Source organism: Danio rerio, chromosome 13, assembly GCF_049306965.1.
Source record: "Danio rerio strain Tuebingen ecotype United States chromosome 13, GRCz12tu, whole genome shotgun sequence".
In the NCBI taxonomy this organism is placed as follows: Eukaryota; Metazoa; Chordata; class Actinopteri; order Cypriniformes; family Danionidae; genus Danio; species Danio rerio.
This window is the reverse complement of record NC_133188.1, coordinates 48,892,501-48,902,500: the sequence shown is the minus strand read 5'-3', so window position 1 is coordinate 48,902,500 and position 10,000 is coordinate 48,892,501. Positions and strand designations below refer to the sequence as shown.

At 36.8% G+C, this 10,000-nt stretch overlaps 1 protein-coding gene and 1 long non-coding RNA gene across 17 annotated transcripts in view; one reads left to right on the top strand and one right to left on the bottom strand.

The window, feature by feature from the left end:
- runx3 (RUNX family transcription factor 3) overlaps positions 1-10,000 on the top strand; it is a 269,009-nt gene that overhangs the window by 55,205 nt on the left and 203,804 nt on the right. The window lies entirely within an intron of this gene.
- Positions 1-10,000, bottom strand: part of LOC108191951 (uncharacterized) — a 30,871-nt gene that overhangs the window by 2,002 nt on the left and 18,869 nt on the right. Inside the window, exon 3 of one of the 2 annotated variants that reach the window (XR_001800813.4) lies at positions 4,138-5,196. The exons of the other annotated variant lie outside the window; for it this stretch is intronic. This is a non-coding gene — a long non-coding RNA (uncharacterized lncRNA). Of the gene's footprint in view, positions 1-4,137; positions 5,197-10,000 lie in introns of those variants that run through there. 2 annotated transcript variants of the gene reach the window in all.

Genomic DNA, 10,000 nt, shown 5'->3' with positions numbered 1-10,000 from the left:
TACTAACACTGATTTACTGTCTCTCTCCTCCTCTCCCTGTATTTTCTCTACTCTTCTCGTGATGAAGACTTGATTATAAACCTAAAAGTATCCGAAATCACAGACACTATACCTCTAACCTCTTCTCTCCCCTCTCTCTCCTCTTCTGGGCCTCTCTCTCTCTCTCTCTCTCTCTCTCTCTCTCTCTCTCTCTCTCTCTCTCTCTCCCTCCTTTTCTGTCTGTCTCTCACCCGATGAATCCAGTCCGCGCTGCGCTGCCGTTAGCCTCCTCCGCCTGGTTAATGCTAGCTACTCATCATTTAAAGTACCCTCATTCTCCTGATCACGGGTCTGTTTGAAGAAGGTGTGTATGGAAAATGCCTCAATAAAGATGCCTCCTCTCCTCTTTCTCTCGCGTTTGCTAAATCCACTTGTCCACTCATTTTTGATCTATGACAGATATAACGTTACACTGAAGTCCGCTCAGTTTAGTACGGGTTATTACAAAACTGATGTTTCCGCACTTGACCAATTACAGCATTCTGTTTAGTTAAAGAAAGAAAGGCAATTTAAATATAATACTAATATTAATATGTGATCGCGATTTTTTTTGCTCAGAGGAAATACAGTTGTCTGAGCAATAGAGTTTTTGAAGAGAGGGAGGCGCGGCAGGCGCCTATAATAAAGCTAAACATTATTAAATACCCACGAGACACTTGTGACTTTATATCACATTTGCATTATTTTAAAAAAATGTTTCTTTCCTGTTAAAAATAAATATATTTCCAATCTGATATGTAATGGGGAGAAATAAAAGTAGCACGAGTTCAGCTGATGGTGGATTCGAACCGATGTTATAATTAATCGCGTCAAAAGATGATGCCGTGTGCCTTACAAGGTGCGCCACTGCGGCTATATAATAACACTGCTCTTTACTCATCTTATCTCTATCAATCAGGCATCGATGGGCGTAAACCCTGAATAGTTTAGTCCAACTAGATGCGCTATTTGCAATTAGCCTAAAAAGACACTCCAAAATTGTCTTTTTTTCTCCCCCCTCGCAGGGGCCCCTGGTGCGCACAGGCCCCTGGGCCTGTGCCCATAAGGCCCATTGGTTAATCCGGCCCTGTTTAGGGGGAGGATTTCTCTCAGTATATGAAAACACAGGAGCTGTAGAAAATGTATTTAATGAGGGCACATGACATCATTTCCCTTGAGGAAGGAGAGCGAGTGTCATAAACTCATGTGACAGCTTCAGAAGATTCAGAAACACGTCATATGTTTTGGGGTTTTACAGTAAATATGGGACAGGTGGAAAGTACTGCTAGAAGATCTGGAGAACTGAGATTGCAGGTGAACATAGAGATCATTGGTGCTGATAGTTCTACAGTTGGGGTATTCACCTTATTCTCCGCCGACGAATGGGCGCTGACATTTGAATCTTTTTGGCTTGAGACTTCCGGTCACATTCACTTCCATTTATTTTTTGACGTTAAAAACTGCTCATTACGCTGCTTGATGTTGCAATTTGATATTTTCTTATAATATTATTCTACTTGGTCTGTATAATCATGCAAACATTTGTTTGTTGAGCAAGTAGTTTGATCGTTTTCTGCCGTTTATTATTCCTAGTCATTTCTCCCATATGCGACTGAATCGGAAGTTCTAAGACAATCGCGAAAACAGGCGCACTTCCGCATTTTAGAATAAGGTCAATACTGACATTTAATTTCAGCCAGCCTTAGAGTGTCTGGTGAACTGTCTTTTCATTATAACGTTATAATTGTCACGTTTAAGGTCTGATTTCTTCAAAAATCAGTGATCTTCACTGCCTTATACGATATGAAGTGGGTCTCAGACTGGACAAGACGCACTGCGTTAAATTCCATTTCACCCTGCCATGTATTTAAAGTATCACAATTAATTTTACTCTGCCTATACCCTATTGTTGATTTCAGACCTGGGACCTGTTCCATAAACCAAGCTTACAAAAAACGCTAGGCTTATTTTGGTAAGTCAGGTTTATTAATGGCGGATTCGGTTTCATAATTCAAATTTACGATAGTTCAAACTCAGTTACTATGGCAACTTATGCTAGGAAACAAGCCTGGTTTGGGGCAGGTTAACTCTCAGGCTGAGTCTTAAATTCAAGCTTAATCAAAGTAATGTTCACCTGCTGTAATTTGATGCCATGTTAATTCACTTAACCTCTTAATAATGAATAAAACTTTATTGTCACTTAATAGTACATTTATTTATACCAAACGACTTTAATACATATTAAACAACAACAAATACAAACTACAACATTTTAATTTTATATTTAATATTTTTTTTATGTTTCTGTTTTTTTTCTTCTGTTTATTAAAATTTTATTTAATATTTTCCCTCAACATATTAATTTGGGTGTACTAATTTTTAGACTGTGATCTTCAGTTTATGTTTTGTTAGATTAGATTAGTATCAGTCAGTGCTTTTATTTAGTGCTGTCAATCGATTAAAAAAATAACTAGTTAATCGTACTTTTAAAAAAAATTAACTGTGATTAATCGCATTTAAAAGACTGAAACTTGTAATTTTGGCTATTCGAATGTAAAATTAATGTAAACGCAAGACAAATACTATTTAAATTCAAAATATAATTGTTTATTACAACTTTTGTTTACTTGGAACAGAGATTTCTTAATGTAAACAACAAACCCACAATAAACTATCAAGATCCTGGCTTGACAGCCATATTTATTACAGGAATAAAAACACAGGCATGTTAATGCCATTTGAATTTCAAAACAATCAATGCCAATAAAGAAAACATTGATTTCCATGTTGGATTCTAAGTGGACTGCGACAAAAAAAAAAAAGCCAAAATACAAGTATTACAGATATGGAAAATAGAAAATAATAATAATAATAATAATAATAATAATAAAGTATTGAATACAAACAATTGCACTCATTGCAGGGCTGGACTGGGACAAAAAATGATCGGGCCTGGCATTTTGGGCCAGAGCGGCCCAATACATCAGTCAAAATGCTCACCATCTGTGCATGCCCTTGAATATGTTTACCAACTCCCATTCTATAAAAGCACAAAAGCCATATATAGAAAATAACGAGAGTTGACAAATTAAAAACTTATTATTTTTTATTTATTATTATAATAAAATTATAATCCACACTGGAAATGTGGGTGCCTGTGTGTTTTGAGGAAGCCTAATAAATAATGAACATAAAAACTGCCTGCAGACGCACACAGTTAATGTTGATTATTAAAATAAAGATAAATAATAAAAGCAATGTGTCAGAGACCCTAAAAAATGTTTAACTCAACAATGAAACCTCAAACGTAGCTAAAACATTTTACATTGTCAATCAAATGAACTTAAACAATTAAAAAATGCAACAATTTTTTTTTTGAGCCCGAACTACAGAACTAAATGTAAAAAAAGTTGCACACCAGTTTGGTCATGTATAAATATCATTATAATGACCATATTGCATAAATATTATTGTCACCATAAGCCTACATCATGCTGACGATCAAAAACACAATGTCATGATATCTCATGCGCTTGTCTTCTGACCGAGTGCATCTTAAAATACATGAATGACACTCCTCATAGAGCTTGAGAAGCAGACATTCTTTATAATTTGTAAAATAAAGACTTGCAGGTTAAGGAAACAGCATAGGAGGAAGTTGCCGCGGGCCGTGATGCAGATTAAAAGTTCAAAATAAGTATATTTATATGGACAGATAGGTAACTAGATAGAATAGACAGGAATATATTGATCTGTGCCCCGCTGCAGAGTGCAGACGCAAAAGCCTGCTCTCCCGCGGAGGCGCGGACCCTCGCGTAAGAAACAGGCGTGACCTGACTATTCTGACAAATACACATCTACATTTATCTTTTATAAAAATTTAAAATTTATGATTTTTATAATTTATAATTTTAAGGTTTACTCAAGTTTGTGAATTGTTTTGGAATTCATAATGTACCAATCTCACAATTCTGCAGTCTACGTACAGTATTGCAATTTTATAAATCATATAAAGTTATAAATAAATGTATATATCTTTTTAATATATTTGATCGGCAATGGAGTAAAAATGATCTGTTGTAAACTTTTCTTAATTCTTACTGTTTTCTTTTTTTTATTCCAATTGTACTTTTCACTTTTTAAATCCAATTTTCTTAAGTCTATATTTTGCTTTATTCAGAGTTTTTGACACATTTTTGTAGGGGAATTGTAAGTTAATGTCTTACAATTCAGGATTTGCTCTAGTGTTTGTACTTCCAGCAATGAAATTGAAACTACACTGAACTGAACTAAACTTAACTTCAACTCTGAAACTAAACTGACACAGTTTTAAAGTACTAGAACGTCTGTGTTAAGCAGCTTTGACACAATCTACAGTGTAAAAAGCACCATAGAAATAAAGATGAATAGAATTGGATTGAATTCTAACTTTTTTTTTCTTTAGAATTCTAAACTTGCATCTTGCAATAGGTTTTTTTTTTTTTTTTTTTTTGAAACGCTGCATTGTATTGCTACACTATACTGTTTTCTCAGAATTCAAATATTTCATCTCAGCTTTTTTTCCTTCAAGAATTTGGATTTTACAATTTACAGTTCTGTCTTTTATAATCAATTGTAAGTTTAAAATTCGTCGACTCGTCCCTGTATGAACAAAGTAGGAGTCTGGTTCGCATTGCCAGCAATAAGTCAGATTTGTTTCCACTGGCAGGGCTGGCCCTTGTCACCAATTCTATTCAGAATTTTTATGGACAGAATTTCAAGGCTCAGCATTGGGCTGGAGGAGGTCCAGTTCGGGAAACACAGGATTTCATCTCTGTTATTTGCAGATGATGTTGTTCTGTTGGCTTCAAAAGTTTCCTTCAAAGGGTGGTAGGGCGCACTCTCATGGATAGGGCGAGGAGCTCGGAGTAGAGCCGCTGCTCCTCCACATCGAGAGAAGTCAGCTGAGGTGGCTCGGGCATCTGTTTCGGATGCCTCCTGGACGCCTACCTAGGGAGGTGTTCCAGGCATGTCCCACCGTGAGGAGGCCTCGGGGAAGACGCAGGACACGCTGGAGGGACTATGCCTCTGAGCTGGCCTAGGAACGCCTCAGGATCTCCCCGGAGGAGCTGGAGAACGTGTATAGGGAGAGGGAAGTCTGGGGTTCTCTCCTAAGACTGTTGCCCCCGAGACCCTGCCCTGGAAAAGCGGCAGAAGATGAATAATGCATCATGAATGAAGTTTAAAATTCATAAATCTGATCCTTTGAAATTTTAAGTTTACTTTTTTTGTAATTATAAAGTCTATATCTTGCAGTTCTGATTTTTAATCACACAATTCATACTTTTTTTTTCCTCAGAATTTCTCTTACATATTTTCATTTTGTCCATAAATCTTGCAAGTTATTTTTTTGGAATTCTGAGTTTGCATCCTACAGTTTAAGTTATTATCTCACAATCTTGATAAAGCATTCATAGAAACGACAACTGAAATCCTGATCATTTCAGCTAAGGTGACTAAGAATGCACAGATTTTTTTCAACATATACTAAACATAATAGTTTTAATAACTATTTTCTAATAACTGATTTCTTTTATCTTTGCCATGATGACAGTGCATAATATTTTTCAAGATGCTAGTTTTCATCTTAAAGTGACATTTATAGGCTTAACTAGATTAATTAGGATAATTAGACAAGTCATGTAGACAATCGAAAAAAAATATTGCTCAAGAGAAATAATAATATTGGCCTTAAAATAGTTTTTAAAAATTCAAAGCTGCTTTTATTTTTGGCGAAATAAAACAAATAAGACTTTCTCCAGAAGAAAGAATATTATCAGACACACTGTAAAAAAAGTCTTGCTCTGTTAAACATCATTTGGGAAATATTTGAATAAGAAAAATAAATTCACAGGAGAGTGAATCGTTCTGAATTAAATATATATGTATATACTCAAATACATGACTAAATCCATATCCTCGAGACGGGATGTGTGCGCTTGGTTAAATAGAACAGAGGCAGATTTTTATTGATATGCCTAATGAAAGAGCGGGGGACGGATAGATGGATGTATTTCAAGCTTTGACGGACTGCCGTTCCCGGAGACGAGGCTGAGGATCAGTGTCAGCTGGTGAATAATAGATGTTGTTTATGAGAGTATATATTCAATCTGACCCCAGAGGTTACCGACAGAACTGCAACACAACTCCCGCAGGACGAGAAGGAGAGAAGCAGGGGCGCCTCCAAGGGGTGGCCAGGGGTGGCCACGGCCACCCCTCGGTAAACTCTGGCCACCCCTGTGGCCACCCCTGTGGCCACCCCTTTGGCCACCCCAATATAATTTTGCGGTTGACATTATTGATTTAAATGAACTTATAAATTCCCAATATTTAGATAAATAAATAAATAAATAAAATGCAGTCACTAAATTATTGTTGGTGTTACTGACGTAGCTCTCCCCCTCTGGTTCAATGCTGGTGAAAGCAAACTGACGCATGCGCGCGGAAAACCATTCTCGCGTGCCTCACGCACTCCTGTGTGAATCCCGGTTGGTTGTTTGCATGCACGCCGACATAATAGGCACCGCTCATGCGCCGTTAAACCGGAGTAACAGCCTTTTGTGTAGAAGTGTCGGCACGCAGCGAGTTTTGAAAGTCGGTTAAAGTTTATATAATATGATGATGATAATGATGATGATGATGTTACTTTCACTAAGCATGCCTTTAAAGCAGAAAGGAGGGATAATGAGTCAGGGAGGTAAGACTTCATAACATGATTTATCAGCCATGATCTGGTCTAAGACCACAGATAATTATATAATACATTTTTTGTATTCTTTAGAATTGTCATAATTAATTTTCATGCAAAAGGTTTCTTAAGTGATCTTGGCATATCACTCCAGTTGTTGTTTTCCAGTAATATTTAGGACTGATTTCTGTTATTTATTCAGAATATTAATTGTATATTAATATTATTTGTATTTATTTAGAATAAATATAAATAAATTGTTATATTTATTGAATAACAAATCTAACAATTCAAGAGAGGTGGGGGTGTATAGGGTGGTTCGCCCAGGGTGTCATTTAAACTAGAACCACCACTACCCTCCCCGATCGTCCTTGACAGCACACACACACCTTCAATAGACAGCAATGGCAATTTAATATTTACCTTAAGCTACAGTATATCAATAGAAGAAGCTGCATTAATAAAATGGTTCAAAAAGCAATATGGATAAATAATATTATTAGGTATAGTGAGTGTGTATAGTAATGCCTTTTGTTCAGTTTGTTCATTTGTTTGGGTAATTAATAAACTCATTATTCTTTCATTCATTTTCTTTTCGGCTTAGTCCCTTTATTAATCCAGGGTCACCACAGCGGAATGAACCACCAACTTATCCAGCACATTTTTACACAGCGGATGCCCTTCCAGCTGCAACCCATCACTGGGAATAATAAACTCATTAATCTTCATTAATTTTAGACATGGCATATCTCGTATGATGTACAATAAAGGCACGTAAAAAAAGAAGTTATTTATACAGTATATGAAAAGTGTTTTTAAACTAAACATAGATTTTTATTTGGTTTGCACATGTACTTGCTGAATTATTTCAAAGAATGAATTGCAATATTTCAAGTAGAATTAATTAAATGAATAAAAACTACATTATTTCATTTACCAGAAACAAAAATATAACATTACACTGAATTCATTATTTTTTTTGTGTGCCACCCCAAGATTTGGTGCGGCCTCTTCTGGCCACCCCTAAGAAAATTTTCTGGGGGCGCCACTGGAGAGAAGGGGAGAGATAGAGAGAAAAGTGACAGATGATGTTCGTTTGGGGACGTGATGGGTCATCGGGACTCCACATGGGCCATTAGTGACACATTTGAAATATTCTAATACACACACATACAGTAACACACACGCAAACACACATGCAGCAATTAGTGATGTCAAATGTCTCTGTAAACATGCACAAACACAAAGCACTCAGTCACAGAGCATCAACTTCACAAGAGCTGGCTTGACTTGTAAGTGGGACAGTGATAAGGGATTTCCACAATATTAAGAGGACAGATCAAGTACAGACATATTTAGTTGTTGTATCAGTGTTCCAGCCATCCCCCATCCATTTATCATTCTATCATTCATCACCTCCATACATCATTCTATCATTTCATTCATTGTATTACCGGTTCATTGCTCTATTGTCCATTCATACTCCATTATTCCATTATTCATCCATCCATCCATCCATCCATCACTTTATCATTCCATCCATCCATCCACCCATCCCTTAACACTCTTTCCATCCCCATCACTCCATCCATCTATCCCCTATTACTCCATGCCCTATCATTCCCTATCCATCCATCCATCCCTCCATCCCTTGTCACTTCATCCACCCATCCCCTATCACTCTATCATTCCATCCATTTATCCATCCATCACTTTATCATTCCATCAACCATACGCCCATCCTTCCATCCCCTATCACTCTATTACCACCATCCATCAAACACTCCATCATTCCATCCATCATCCTTGCATCTCTCTATCATTCTTTCATCTATCCATCCATCACGCTATCATTCCATCATCCATTCATCACTTTATCATTCCATCATCTATCAATCCACCACTATCATTCCATCATCCATCCCCTATCACTATAATTCTATCATCCATCCATCACTCTATCATTCCATCATACATCCATCACTATAATTTCATCATCCACCCATCACTATCATTTTATCATCCATCCATCACTCTATCATTCCATCATGCATGCATTACGTTTTCATCACTCTATGATTCCATCCATCACTGTATCATTCCATCAACCATCTATTCATCCATCACTATCATTCAACTATCACTCTACTATTCCATCATCCATCCATCCATTCCCTCACTCTATCATTCCATCCATCCCACCCCTATCACTCCATCTATCCATCATCCATCCGTTCCTATCACTGTCTTCCCATCATCCATCCATCACTTTTATCATTCCATCATCTATCCATCAGTATCATTCCATCATCTATCCATCATTCCATCATACATCCATCACTATAATTTCATCATCCACCCATCACTATCATTTCATCATCCATCCATCACTCTATCATTTCATCATGCATGCATTACTTTTTCATCACTCTATGATTCCATCCATCACTGTATCATTCCATCAACCATCTATTCATCCATCACTATCATTCAACTATCACTCTATTATTCCATCATCCACCCATCCCCTATCACTCAATCATTCCATCCATCCAACCCCTATCACTCCTTCTATCCATCCGTTCCTATCACTGTGTCTTCCCATCATCCATCCATCACTTTTATCATTCCATCATCATTCCATCACTCTATCATTCCATCATACATCCATCACTAAAATTTCATCATCCACCCATCACTATCATTTCATCATCCATCCATCACTCTATCATTTCATCATACATCCATTACTTTTTCATCACTATATGATTCCATCCATCACTGTATTATTCTATCAACCATCTATCTATCATCACTGTAATTCATCTATCACTCTATTATTTCATCATCCATCCATCCCCTATCACTCTATCATTCCATCCATCCCTCCCCTATCACTCATCTATCCATTCATCCCTATCACTGTCTTCCCATCATCCATCCATCACTTATCTATCCATCACTATCATTCCATGATCTATCCATCACTTCATCATTCTATCATCCATCGCTCTATCATTCTATAATCCATCCATCCATCCATCACTCTATCAATCCATCATCTATCGATCACTATCTTTCCAGTATCCATCCATCACTCAATCATTCCATCATTCATCCATCACTCAATCATTCTATTATCCATCTATCACTCTATCATTTCATCATCCATCAGTCACTCTCTTTTCTCCATCCATCCATCATTCTATCATTCCATCATATATCCATCCACCACTTTAACAATCCATCATCCAT